Consider the following 15,314-nt stretch of genomic DNA (forward strand, 5'->3'; position numbering starts at 1 on the left):
GGTCAGAGTGAGAAGGAGAAAGAGAATCCCAAGCAGGCTCTGCACCTGTCAGTGCAGGACCCTGGGATCGTGACTGGAGCCCAAATCAAGAGTCAGATGCTCTAGTGACAGAGCCACCCAAGCACCTGAAAGGACCATTCTTGTCTCTGAAGACAACGGACCACAGAGAGGGATCTGAAATAAGAGATCTGGCTATGGTTTCCCGGTTACATTTATCTCACCTTTGCCCTATCACATCTCTCCCTCGCTTTGCCCTCGTCATCAAACCCAGCTTCAAAACACTCTGGTTTAGCCATCTTTTTGGGTCTTCCCTTCCTTGTGAAGCTTCTCGTGTTACGGAAAATGTATTTTAAATAATGTGTACGATCCTCTTTTGTGAACCTCTCTTTGTTACTCTAATTTTCAGACCCAGTCAGGGTCCAAGGTTGAGGAAAACTTTGTCCAAGGCCGAGGAAAACTTCTTCTTTCCCTACACGGTTCATCTACCACAGTATCATGTGAGGGAAACAGTAAAGAGAACACAGAGTTCTATTTTTCCACAGCTTTATTGAGACACAATTTGCATATAACGTTGTGTAAATTTAGTGTGACTTGATATATGTGTATCTTGCGAAATGATTACCACGATAAGTTTAGTTGACATATCCATCACTTCCCATAGTTATATTCTGTGTGTGTGTGGTGAGAACTTTAAAAATCTGCTCTCTTAGCAACTTTCAGATATATTCAATATATATTTGGAATATACATATACAATATACAATAGAGTATTGTATACACATATACAATATATGCAATATAGTGTTGTTTGCTGTAGTCACCATATTGTACCTACCCCCTTACCCCCCACCCCCACCCCCCGCCAGAACATGTTCACAGAGTTCTTGAGCCCACAGGGAAGAGCTTAGGAAATCTGAGAGTGGGCCCGTAGACCTCAAAGGGACCTTGACATTCAGGAAAACAGGGTTTATGTTGGCTGGTCCTGGAGACCTAAGCACACATGCGAGGGAGCGGTGACATGAATTACATCATACTGGAAGTCATGGAGGAGAGATAATGATGACCAGTGGCCAGTTGTCCTATCCCAGCCTCCATGTCCATTTCCAGGATGATATCTAAATTCCTCGCAACTCCCAGGACATAGGTCAAACCCAATAGAAGGAGAGTATCATGGACTGAAGGTTTATGTCTCCCCCTAAGGGCATATGTTTCAGTTCTAAACCCCAATGTGAAGGTATGGGGATGGTAAAGCCTTTAGGGATTGATTAGATTGCAAGGGTGGATCGCTCAAGAATGGGATTAGTGCCCTTGTAAGAAGAGGAAGAGACACCTGAGCTTCCTTTTTCTACCATGTGAGGACACTGCAAGAAGGCAGCTACCTACAAGCCAGGAAGAGGATATTCCCGGATGGAAATTTGAGGCTCCTAATGAGGAGTTGTTCTCATAAAGTTTCAGTTATACAAGGTAACGAGAGATCTACTATCTCTAAGGAGTTACTCTACAACATTGCACCTGTCGTGGGCAATCCCGTAGTGTGCACTTAAACATCTGTGATGAGCATAGATCTCATGTTAAGTATTTTTATCATAGTCATTAAAAAAAAATGTCTAGCTGCATGTTCGAGTCCTAACTGCTCATCAAAGATGAAACATATCTACAAATGAGCTTATTTTTTTTTTCATTTCCTCTCCTCCCAATATTTCTCTCCCTGGATGTCCTGTCCGCCTGGATGGCATCACACGTTATCTGACAGTCCTCCTTGGCTCCTCTCATGTATGTCCCCCAGTTGACAGGTCATCAGGTTCTGCTCATTCCACTCTAAAATGCATCTTGGATCCATTGTGTCCTCCACCATCCACGGCTACCGTCTTATTTCACATACTTATGTCCTCTTCCCCCTGCGCTCTGGAACCAGACTGTTCCTGCTGTTCCATTGACGTGGGCGATGCCTCCCTCTGCCTTCCTAGTCACCATCCCCCCACACTGTTCCTTGTCTCTGAGCCTCTCTCTGGTGGCCTAACCCGCAGACTAGTCCTTTTTAGCAGGACCCCTTTGAGAGTTGGTGTAGGCCAGCTCTCTTCTGAAGGGTCCACACCTCGTGCCCAGAACGCACACCCTCTCACCTCATTGTTGGTGTAAGTGCACCTGACTTCCAGCACAGCCACCACTCTTTCCTCTGTCTCTAAGCAGGCATCCCTTTCATCTTTAGTCTTCCTTAGGTAAAAATCAGACCCTCAGTCTTCAGGGGAAACATGCTGAGCTCTCCAAGGGGTGCCCATGAAGTCCCTACTCTCACTAGGGCTTAACAGGGAAAGAAAGTAGCCCCATTCATCCCCTGAGGCTGGTAGGGGTCAGGCAGCAGGAATTGTGTAGCAAAGTGAAACTCCCTCTAAAGAATCGTCTCTCCAGGATGCTTTTACTTCAGGTTACTTATTAGAAAGGGTAGTGTGAGCAGTAAAGAGAGCGTTGTAATGAAAATTAAATCCCTAAGGTGGGAAATGTTCTGCCAGTTATTGTTTGTTGGTTATAAAGAAATATATTGAATACTGCCTAAGCATCGTATTTCTTGGTGTCCAGTGACAAAACAACATCATTGAACTCTATTTTTCAACCAGCATATGTGAGCATTTCTGTGTTCCAAAAATTGGTCAGCCGACAGAAACCTTTTTAGTCATTCATTGATTCATTGATTCACTGATTCATCGATTCATCCTTCCACTCATTCATTTAAAAATGTTTGTTGACCTCTTTCCATGTGGCGGGCATGAGATTACCAAGCGGGATTCTGTCCGTGTCATGGAGACCTTCTCGGTGGTAGGTAGCCATTTTATGGGAATTCAGAGAAGGAAGCACTCAATTCTTTTTGAGACGGTTGTAAAGAATTTCATGAAGAAAGGAAGATTTGAAATCCTTATGTAATTACCTGAAAAACAAAACCAAATAGGCCTCTTTTGATTCTAATTATTGCCAACTCTTCCTTCAAAGCTAATAACATTGACGGCATACTCTTCACTTGCTTACCACTAGTTCATTCCTTAACTCACTGCAATTAGGTTTCTGTTCCATATCTTCGGTGATACTAACAAAGGTCAGCAGGGTCCTCCTAATCACTGAGTCCAATGGGCTTTTAATCATCATCTCCTTCCTTGACCTTCCTGTGATATTTGACACTATTGATCATTCCCTTCTTGAAAGTCTCTCCTTTGACTGCCATGACAGAATTTTCTCTCTCTGGGTTTTCTCCTCAGATTCCTCAGTATCTCTTAGTTTCCTCAGCTGGGTCCTCTTATCCTTCCCATCCTATGGATGTTGGTGGTATCCAGGGTTCTGTGCTTGGTCAGCTTTTTCCTCACTTTATACTCAGCCATTGTCATAGCTTCAACTAACATCGATATAATGATGTCTCTTCTATCGAAATATCTAGCCCACATTGTCTTATTTCCAGGCCAATGCAACCAACTGCCTCTTGGAAATCATGACATCCCTTGCGAGCACAGTTGACGCTTGAACGATGTTGGTGTTGGGGGTGCTGACGTCCCACACAGTCAAAAATTTGGATATAACCTTTGACTCCCCCAAAACGTAGCTACTAACAGCCTATGGTTGCCAGAAATACATTTTCAGTACTGCACTGTACTTGAAAAAAACTGCCTATAAGTGGACCCGTGCAGTTCAAATCCATGTTGTTCAAGGGTCAGCTGTATCTTATGAAAAATACATCCCAAATAGAGCACAACTCTGTCTTTATCCTTAAACATGCTCTTTTTCCTAAGATCCCTTTTCACTGGATCATATCAGTCACTCAAAACAAATCCTGTGCGTCATCTTGGAAACTCTCTTCTCCTTCTCTCTATAAACCCAATCAGTCACCCAGTCTAGCAAATTCTACTCAACATTTTTTCCATCCAATTACTTTCTCCGTCCTCACTGAAACTCTCTCAGCTCAGGCTCTCATCATTTCCTGAATTTCTTACCTCTCATCCTGCACTCCTCTTGGTTAGAGTAGTTGTTCTAAAAACACCAACCTCATCACCCTGATTTGTTCCTTAAACACCCTCAAGTGTTAGTATTTTCAAGGTAAATTCTGGGGGGTGCCTGGGTGGCTCAGTCAGTATAGCTTCTGATTCTTTGGCTCAGGTCATGTTCTCATGGTTTGTGAGTTCCAGCCCTGAATGGGGCTCTGCTTTGACAGAGAGGAGCCTGCTTGGGATTCTCTTCTTCCCTCTCTCTCTGCTCCTCCCCCACTCGTGTGTACAAGCTCTCTCTCTCAAAATAAATAAATAAATTTAAAAAAACATGTAAAGCCCCAATCCTCAATATATCATGCAAGGCTTTCCATGACATGGCCCTGTTTCCTTCTCTGTCTATCTTGGTCCACTATACTCTTGCAATGTTTTTAAAAGTCTCTCAATTTACATTAACTTATCATGCTGTTTCATAAATAAGCATTTTTTTCTCCCACTGTCCTCCACACTCAGAATTACTTTCTTCAAGCATTATATCATATTGTCAGCCTGATGAGAGACTATACCATTTCTTGGGCTCTACTTCCAAAGACGTCTCACTTTAGAGTAATCTCTGGCCCTCTACCAGGCAGAAATGAGCACAGAATCCTTGCGTCTCCCTGCTCTCCTCTGCTTCCCTCCGTGCAGACTTCTTTTCTGTCATAAACCATTTGACTTTACTCATTTATGGTGAACTATCGCTATCAATATAGTAGGTACAACAATTGCTCCTTAAAGATGTCCCTGGAGCCCATGCCTGTGTCCCATTACATAACCCTGGGGAATCAAGGGTGCGGACGGAATTAAGGTTGTTAGTTCGCCAATCATAAGGAGATTAGCCTGGATTATGCAAGTGGACCCAATGCAATCACAAGTGTTCTTAAAAGGAGACGATGGGAGAAGAAAACATGGAGGAGAGAATGTGATGGCAGAGAGAAGGATGGAGTGGGGCAAAAGGTAAGACCTAAGGGCACATTGCTGGCTTGTGACGGAAGGGGCCACGCCCCAACAAATGCAGTCAGCCTCCAGAATCTGGAAAAGGCAAGGAAACCGATTCTCCCCTAGAGCCTCCAGAGGGAACACGGCCCCACCCTCACCTCGGTTTTAGCCTGCTGAGAACCGTTTCATTCGTCTGGTCTCCAGAGCTCTGGAATAACTTTGTGTTGTCTGAAGCCACTGAGTTGGTGGTCATTGGTTCCGAGCGGCAATGGAAAAGGATCACGGGCAGTGCGATGCAAGCTCTTTGAAGGTGGCTCCTTTGTGTCTGGTGCCTGGCACACAATTAATATTTAATATTTCTGTATGGAGCAGCTAAGCCTGAACCACGGTTACTGAGGGAATTCCAAGAGTTGCTTTCCATCTGTGCCTCTGCAAAGCTTTGATGCATAAAACTCCAATTATGTTACAACTAGTTATAACATAATGGAGCTGTACGGTGTCCTCGGAAGGTCTGCCTTTGCCCTGTAGGAAATGGGGGGAAATGGAAGGTTAACAACGAAGGCAGAACAGCCTGGTGTGGAGACACAGCCTGAGACGCAATCGTCCCTCAGGTTATAGGTCTCAACTCTGTTTCAGGAAGTAAGACACACGCGTACGAAAAGCAAATGAGCACAGGAGAGCACAGACAGTGCAGGATGATTTAATCCTGAAGTGGTCACAGCAGATATGAGAGGGGCACGTGGGATATGAAGGGGGCTGTCCCAGCCTCACTGAGGCCACGCGTGGAAAGGGAGGGAAGAGTATTGTGTTGGAGACACGCAGACCTGTGGGTACGGACTCATGAACGGTGTGGCGGATGGATGTTCGTGGAAAAGGGAAGCCAGACATACATCCCACGGATGTGCCTTCGGAAGAGGAAACAGTGGGGCACCTGGGTGGCTCAGTCGGTTCGGCTGCTGACTCTTGGTTTGGGCTCAGGTCATGATCTCGCGGTCCGTGAGTTTGAGTCCCCCATCGGGCTCCATGCTGCCTGCACGGAGCCTGCTTGGGATTCTCTCTCTCCCTCTCTGTTTTTCTCTCTGCTCTTCCCCTGCTCATCACCCCCCCCCAAATAAATAAATAAAGCTTTAAAAAAAAAGAAAAGGAAAAGGAAAGGAAAGCAGGCTGGAACATCCTGAATTAAGTCATTGCAGACACCCTGCTTGCTTATGGTTGTGTCTAAATTTTGTATCAGGTGTGAACCTGGAGAGAAGTACCTGCAGGCGTTCTCCCTTTGGTGTCTCCCCTTCACCCCGACGGTTCTCTCAAAGGGCAACAGGGTTCCTCATTTTTCCTCCAAAGGGCCACCTTATCAGTCTGCAGACTGCTGGCCCTCTGTGGAGCATCTGATAGGGGACACGCACGCCTCCTCCGTTCCAGCCGCCACACCAGGGCTCGGCAGGCCGCTGGAGCTTAGCGTCCTCTCCCCAACCCCCCTGCCGGCACACCTCGGGTGGCCTTGCGGGTGCTGGGCAGTGTGGGCGTCTCTCTCGCTATTGGCATCTCCAAAGCGGAGTGAAGGAAAGAGGGATCCCCTGCGGGACTGAGGCAGGTGGAGAAGCGGGGCAGAGCCGTCTCCTCCCCTGCGCAGGCGGCTGCCCCTTCTGCGGGATGACCGAGGACCGGCCTTGGCGCCAAGTCCTGCAGGGTCCGAGGTGACAAGCCGCTGCCTCTGCTACATCTGGGGACGCAAAAGAGAGGTGCGCTGCACGGTGGCCCCGCTGGTAGGAGCCAAGGATTTAGGAGTGGTTTTCATAAATGAGATATCTGTCATGGGCGGGGTAAAGCAGGGACAAGTGGCTGGAGCCCTTTAATTCTGGCCCAAGGAACTGCCTGGAAGGTTAGCAGGACCTGGGGAGAGTCCCTGAGTGGTGGGACAGGGTGTGGGGGCTTCGGGGGACTTTGCCTCGTCCCCAGGGTGCAGTCTAGGGCCCTTGGGGCGGGCTCTGCCACAACCTCTCAGCTGCTGCAGGAGAAAGAAGGTGACCCCAATACACCTGTCGAGACCTAGAAAACCCAGAGCCATATGACGACCACTGTTACAGTTGAGTAAAGTCATCTGCCCTGCCTTCTCCTCTGTGCTCATGCCCCACACCCTCAAAGTGGATCACAAGACTCAAAAATATGGGGAAGAGGTTCTGAGGAGAGAGAGAGAGAGAGAGAGAGAGAGAGAGAGAGAGATCGGAAGTGGGTCACACTCCTCTGCTTGAAGACTGGCCTTATTTAAATCCTAGCCGAGTCCAGGAGTACTGAGTGTGTGTGTAACGTGCGGTGGATGGAGCTTCTAATGTTCAAATCAAGGCTGTATTCGGCAACTTAAAGTCACCATAGAACCGAGAGCGTCTGTGATGCTGATGTTCACTTGATGTGACCATCTTACACAGCGGGAGGAAATAAACCCACCAGCCAAGGTTTTCCCCCAGGGGTGAGAGAGGACTGTGCCCTAGTGAACAGATACAAAAAAAAGTCTCTGGGACAAAGTAACACACAGGACCATCCCCCGTTGTGTCTGATTGTTTTGCTTTGGTTGCAAAAGTCTTTGTTAATTCTGGTGATTTTGCAGTGTGGTTTCTTTTCAAGCCTCAGGGAGGAGTCTGGCTTCAAAGAGAGCAAGGGGGCCTCACCTTGAAGGGTTACCTAATGGAAACATTGTAACTCATGTGTAAATGGGGGAGACCCCACCCCACATGCCTACAGGCCCTTCACTCACCACCAGGAGAGTCCAGCGGGAAGCCACCAGAATCTGCCGAGTTCCTCGCGGATGAGACCCGTCACCGTTGGAATGCTATGACATCAAGGTCATAGCATGTTCTAGAGCCTGGAACCTGACCATGTGCTGAATGCCAGAGCAAATCCTTCAGTTATTACAATTCATGAAAAACCAGGATGATCATTAAAAATGATCCTTTCAGAGTTACCTTGTCTGGATGATTCTGGTGTTTAAATACTCTGAAACATCATCCTCTACCGAACAAACTTTTCCATTCATTCAACAAACACAACTGTTTCTTCCGTGTTGGGCCCTACCTGGTTGAGTACTGGCTGTTTAACGGTGGGAAAAAGAGAGAGAGAGAGAAAGAGAGAGAGAGAGAGAGTTCTTGTTTTCACCAGGGTTATAGTTAATAAAACAGGCTCCCATTAAACCAATACGCTACAGGACCTACAAATTTTGGTAAGTGCTAAGAAGGGAAGAACAGAGTCCTTAGAAATAATGGCAAGAAGGAACACGTTTTGATCAACATAAAATCCTCGTTATAGCTAAAATCAGTCTTGGGCTCTGCAGGTGGGTTTGTAAATTGGTTCAATCACTTTGGAAAGCAGTTTGGGCCATTTGCATCAAGAACGTAAAAAAAAAAAATTCTCAGATGCTTTAACTTAATGATTCACTTGTAGAAATTTATCCTAAGAACATGATTCAAGGTGGGACTACATGAGCCAACATATTCACCACACTGTTGGATACCTGAAAATGACCCAACTTTATAATACAAGGGAAACGGTTACCTAAATGAAGGTAAATTCATACGATGGGAAATTATGTAGTCTTTTACAAAGCATACTCATGTTCTATAAAATTGATACAGCATTCTACATATATAGAGTATAATTTCAAGTATAGAAACAATAAATAGGAAAATAAACCGTTGATTAATCAGCTTATTGTGTGCCTGGCTCAGAAACTATAACAAATAATAGATGAGTTTTACCTTCTCTATACTTCTCTGCATTTTCTACAAGGAAGATGTATTCTTTCTATAAAGAGGAAAAAAAGAACATCATAAAACAGAAAAAAAAAACCCATGTATTGAAAAGTAACTGAAAGGCAATAACTATAAATAAACTAGGAACATCTCTAGATGAGATAATTAATCCATGTTTTTATTTCATTTAAAAATATTCCTGTTGTTTCCTAACTTTGTAAAATGAATGTGCACTGTTTTGGGACACATAGTCAACAATGTCTCCCCAAATAATAGGTTTGAGTCAAATAGACTCAAAATGCCAATTCTGGCTCTGAACACCCGCGTCTGTGCATTTGGACAAGCCGAATTTGCACATTTGTAAAACAGATGTAACATAGGGTCTTGAAGTTTGTGTTATCTTCTTGGGTGGTGACATACAATTAGAAAACTTGCATAAGAGGTACCTGAGTGGCTCAGTTGGTTCAGTGGCTGACTTTTGATTACGGCCCAAGTCGTGATCCCATGGTTCGTGAGATCAAGCCCCGCGTCGAGCTTTGAGCTGACAGCGTGGAGCGGGCTTGGGATTCTCTCTCTCTCTCCCTCTCTCTCTCTGCACTTGCCTCCCTTTCACTCAAAATAAATGAACTTAAAAAAAGAAAACCTGCGTAAAATTGACTACTACAGCACAACGTAGGGTGCATCCTTCGTAAATCCTTCCTTCTTGTCCCTCCTCTCGCCCCCTGCTTCCTCCTGCTCCATCAGCTTTTTCTCGTTGGAGGCAAAATTATGGTTGTTCAGGAGCGCCTGGTTACATTTCAAACAATGACACAAAAGCTACTGCGCTTATCCGAGTTTCATGGGTACAGAATGAAATGGATCCGTTAAAAACTTGGCAGGATTTATAAGCCCATGATTATCTAACATTGTTAATGACCATGCAGTGATAGAATTCCAATTTTAATATTTTGTGGAAGTGGAAAGCTACTGAATCTTTGTAAATGTGTCCAGTCACTATTTCGATTGACATACAAAGAATATTTCATTCCTGTTGACAAAGGTAATAGAATCCGGAAGCACGTCCGTTTCCAGCCCCTTCTATCTTGGGAAGGTACCCACTCTTGCACGCTTTGTGATGAGCCAGCCATAGTGCAGAAAAGAGAAATTATTATAGTAGAGCCCTAGAAACCAGTGACTTCCTAAATTTTAAAGCAGACCCACAATTATGCTCAGTGGTTAAACCACTCTTTCCCCTAAAGAGTCATTGTACACTCAGCTTAAATATTAGCTCACTTTCTATAATGGCAGTGCTCTTAAAAAGATTTTATGTAAGTGCACTCGGGAAGCCAGTTATTTAATGTTATCCTATGGTGAATTCTTTATTAAAATAAATACTTGTTACCAAATTTACCTTTTCTTATATGGGGTTTTGTTTAATGAGCCGTATCCACATTGATCCCAGCTGAGTGAAAAGACATTATTTCATAGGCCAGCAGAAGTTTCCAGAAAGGTACTTTCTTCCGTGTAGGCTTCTCAGTCTCTCCTTTTCTCTCTCTCCACCATCCACTGCTGGCCCCTGAGTACTGATAGTTTGGGCTGGGAGGTTGGCACAGGTCTAGTAATTGACAGTTTACATGGGTCTAAGCAGCCTAGAACTGTCCCAGATGCTGTTGCCAGATGCTGGTAAGAGACACTATTTTAAAAGGGAACAGGCGCCTATTTTAAAGGGGTGCCTGGGGGGTTCAGTCGGTTAGGCATCCGACTGTGGCCCAGGTCATGACTTTGCAGTTCGTGGGTTCCAGCCCCACGTCAGACTCTGTGCCGACGGCTCAGAGCCTGGAGCCTGCTTCGGATTCTGTGTCTCCCTCTCCCTCTCTCTCTGCCCCTGCCCTGTTCACGCTCTGCTTCTGTCTCTCAAAAATAAAGAAACGTCAACAAAAAATAAAAATAAAAGGGAACAAAGTTGGGCATCTGTGAGCTCAGGGAGTCAGCTCCACAGTGTGGGGAGGGAGGGGAAAGGTGTGGCGAGGGGAGCTGAAATTCTCCCTGGGCAGGGCTGCTGGCAGCTTGAGCTCGCCCTTCACTGCCTGCTGACTTTTCACAGCTGTTGTTTCTGAGAAGTAGGAAGTCATGAATTTCTATATGATACAGTGATATACTGGTAAATGTTAAATGACCTTCTGGAAAGGTATTTGGGATTGGGAGTGAAGGAAGCTCCTCACTGTAGCATTTGCTGATTCTTTCTACCATCCCTGACTTCAAGGTACCCGTGTGAAGTCATTCAACGGGGAGCAGGAAGAGACAGAGGTCAGCTCTTAACCAGCTGCTTAACATCACACCCCCCTTTTCTTGCTTGGACCATGTTGAATGTATTGGGGTCTTCTCTCAAACTTCTACCTGTTCTTTTTAAGCTCTTTTTTTTTCCTTTTCCTTTTCCTCTCCCTCTCCCTCTCCCTCTCCCTCTCCCTCTCCCTCTCCCTCTTCCTTTCCTTTCCTTTCCTTTCCTTTCCTTTCCTTTCCTTTCCTCTCTCCTCTTCTCTCTTCCCTTCCCTTCCCTTCCCTTCCCTTCCCTTCCCTCCTCTCTCCTCCCCTCCCCTCCCTTCTCCTCTCCTCCCCTCTCCTCTCCTCTTCTTTTCTTTTCTTCTCTCTCTTTCTTCCCCTTCCTCTCTTTCCTTTTTTCTCCTATTTCCAGGTAGCTCGAGAATCATCTATAGATGTCTCTCCGGTACCAGCAAGATTATTTGCCAAACTGTAGAATTCGTGCAATTTTTTGTTTCAGCACACTTTCTTTTCCTAAAACGGTGAGTTGGCATGCTTCTATTTTCTGTTTGGTTTACTGTTGTTGTATTTTGTGTTGTTTTTGTGTTGTAGTTTTAGTTTCTGTTTTTGTCTGTTGATCGAGACTTTCTTGCTAGTACGTTTTCTCAATTCCTAAGTGATGTTAGGACCAAGTCATTATTTTTATACTCCCTTCCATAATGTGCCAATGTCTTTTTTAGTATTTTGATCTTCGTTCTAGATACTATCGTATACAATCATGTAAACCATCGGTATTTGCTAGGCACAGTATTGGGTACCATGAAAACTATGACCAGTGATGAGATGAGAGCTCTGGCCTGAAATTTAATTGACAAAAAAGGAATAATATGCACTAAAAAGTAGAGAACTTTATAGGACTGGATATAAATAAGTGTTAAATTCCATAGTAGATCACAGAGATCTAAAATCAACACTCCTGAGAAATGTTTTGCTTGACTTACACTCTGCTTTACAAATTTTGGCCAGTTACGTGGGGGTTTTACATAAAAATTAGATATTATAATTCAGCAGAAAGAACCAGGTGATTGGGGGACCCGAGGCACACCCTGAGGTAAGCTGGCAAGACTTTGAGCCCATAACCCCCCCTCCCCCCAACCCCATTGGTCTTTTCCTGTAAACTCATCTTGTCCCCCTGTGTGGGCTACCAACCCTCCCTTTCCAAGGTAGGGATTTATGCGCTTCTTTTTTATTTTTATGTAAAAAATTTTTTAAATGTTTTATTTAATTTTGAGAGAGACAGAGACAGAGTGTGAACAGGGGAGGGGCAGAGAGAGGGAGACACAGAATCCAAAACAAGCTCCAGGCTCTGAGCTATCAGCCCAGAGCCCGACGCGGGGCTCAAACTCACAAGCCATGAGATCGTGACCTGAGCCGAAGTCGGACGTTCAGCCGACTGAGCCACCCAGGCGCCCCAGGATTTACGTGGTTCTTGTCCAACATTCGGGTGACTTAGCATGAAACCAAATCTTCTGCTGTGGTGGTTTAGGATTTGTACCATGATCCTAAGAACCTGGTCTCTTGTCTTTTCATAGGGAAGGAGCCTTCCCTTTATTTGCCGCTTGTGTATCTCTTCAGGCCAGTCTCTTCTTCACCATGCCTTCATTGTTCTGGTGATCTCTGAAAGCCAGTCTCTGGCGGGGTGCAGGGAGGGATAACCTACCAACACAGTCGAGGGGTATTGCCTGTTGTTGTTATCTGATCATTGGCTGGGCTGGGGGCCCTACTATTTCCAGTCCAACCGCCTGATGAATGACTACTTGTTGGAACCATCACCAAAAGCATCCTTCTGAATTCCACTTTCTGCCGCATATTAGAGTACACAAGTTTTCCATCATGAATGGCTCCCACCCACTCACATATCTGCTGAACCTCGGTGAGTACCTTTGACTGCAGGCCCTTTTCTGGTCTATACCATCCTACCTCAGATAACCTGCTCATTCTGACCATCTCGTGAAAGAGCAAAAGCAATCTGAACGGGGTTGAACATGGCTTGGGTGGTAGCAAGTTTTGGCCAGTTTAGTTGGGGCAAGGTTGTGAAGGGATACCAACTGCTTCTCAAGAAAAGTATTAACTATGATTCTGTCGACCTTCTTCACTACATAAAATGACATGTGGAGATGCCTTAGTGCGGAAAAGTGATTTTTCAACATGAAGCATTATCATAGTTCATTTTTAGCAAAGCGTTTGTATTCATCTCATAAAATGCTTCCCTTTCTGCATCCCTTGCCCTTTGCTGTTGAATTCACGATCTCCGATACATGTTCATCATTCTCTATTCCAGCTATTGCCAGTGGGAATTGAGAAAGGAAAGAGAAAAAGAAAATCTTACTGCATCCAGTATATATTATAGTGAATATTCATCTCAAAATATACCAATATGCTACGTACAGCCCCCTTCTTACTTCTCCTATCCTTTCCCCTTTTCTTTTTTTCTCGTTCTTCTCTTCATTTTTATACTTTGCATTCTCTTTTGGCTTACCTCCGTCTCCCTCCTTTTCCTTGACTTCCGATTTTTGTTTTCTACAAAAATAGCTAAAACAAGAACATCATCACATCAGATTCTATGTAGTGGCACTTGGGCATCAGGACTGTTGAGAGCTATGTGGTTCTTTGAGAAATCCCCGCTGGTGTGGGGGTGCGTTCAGCACATGTATTTGTTTGAAGAAGTACACAGAGTAGCGTAATGTCCTATTTATTTATATATTTATTTATTTTAACGTTTATTTTTGAGAGACAGAGCACACAAGTCGGGGAGGGGCAGAGAGAGAGGGACACACAGAATCCGAAGCCGGCTCCAGGCTCTGAGCTGTCAGCACAGAGCCCGATGTGGGGCTCAAACCCACGAACCGCGAGATCAGGACCTGAGCTAACGTTGGAGGCTTAACCGACTGAGCCACCCAGGTGCCCCAATGTACTCTTTGTTTATGCTAAATTACTGTTTAGAGCAAGACAATGCATTATCATCAATCCATGTAAATTATTTCATAAATGCAAAACTGTTCTGATCCTTGTACAGGGCTAGTACCTTGTTCATTTACAGAAAATCAGCCTTTTGCCATTAACTTTTTGGCCTACAAACTTTCATTGTAATTTCTGTATTTCGGAAAAAGGTCATAGTGGGACTAGTCATTGCACAGGAAGAAGTGTATATGGAATGGATCCGGTGGAATTAATGTCCTTGGAAGAAGGTGATGGAGAATCTTATCAGCACTGCGCCCTATTTAATATTCTTGCTCAATGGACCCCTCAGGATCAGATATATGGTGGCAAAGGGAAGAGAATTCAGAATGACAAGAATGATTTGTGAATTGAAGCAGCCAACTAAAGGGATGATGGGCATGTTCAACCAAGTAATGTTGAAGAATAGTACGTTCTCCACTTTGTGGAATATAACTCAACAAAGAACTCAGTGAAGTAAAAAGTCAGCTCTGGACATCTGGAAATAATCATACCAATAATTATACGAGCTCATAATTTTATATTACTTTACACCTTTCAAATACATCCTTGCCTTGTTTTCTTTCAGCAAACATTTTCAGTAAGACGACATTTGATCTCATTCTTACATGTGCAGAAACAGGCCTGCAGAGGATAAGTGTTTGACCCAGCTAATGAATGCTGGAGTGGAGAAGAAAATCCACCAGCTCTATGCATTTCTAGGCTGCTCCCCTGGCTGTGTTAATAAATAATCAAGACTAATTGATCACTGAAATCTAACATGTTAAGAGAATAGGAGAAGTAAAGTAATTATATAATACTATGGTACGTACTACCACAAAATACATAACAATTATGTAATATTATGTGGAAAGTATATTAGCCCTCTCACATCATTTACCTGCTGAATCCTATTGAAGCCTATAGCTTGGACCATTTGAGGCTGAAATTGAAAAGATGCTGCGAGGCCCAGGTTGCCTCTGAGGATAATGGAAGATAGACTGGGTGATCTGTTAAATGTGACTGGTTCAAGTCTAGAGGATTCAAATGGCTCTTGTTGTATTCATTAGAAACAGGTTTGCTTAACAGTCTCCAGAGCTCCCCGAGAATGGAGCTGACATTTGCAAACGACAGGCTTAGGAACTGTCTTCCCTCCACAAGTCCCCTTTTCTATTGTTCCTTTTCCTTTGAGCTTTCCTTCTGGATGTTGGTAAATCTCGAGGAAATGCACTTGTGTTTTCTGTTGTCACATCTCATCAGTGCTCTGCAAGGGGGGTTGGCGGGAGATGAGGGAGAACCAGGAAGAAGGAGAGAACGCCCTGGGCTGAAGTGGCAGGAGCATGTAGATGAATGCCAGCATTGCCCGAGCAGTCACATTTTATTACAACCCAATTAT

Source organism: Prionailurus viverrinus, chromosome F1, assembly GCF_022837055.1.
Source record: "Prionailurus viverrinus isolate Anna chromosome F1, UM_Priviv_1.0, whole genome shotgun sequence".
Lineage (NCBI taxonomy): Eukaryota > Metazoa > Chordata > Mammalia > Carnivora > Felidae > Prionailurus > Prionailurus viverrinus.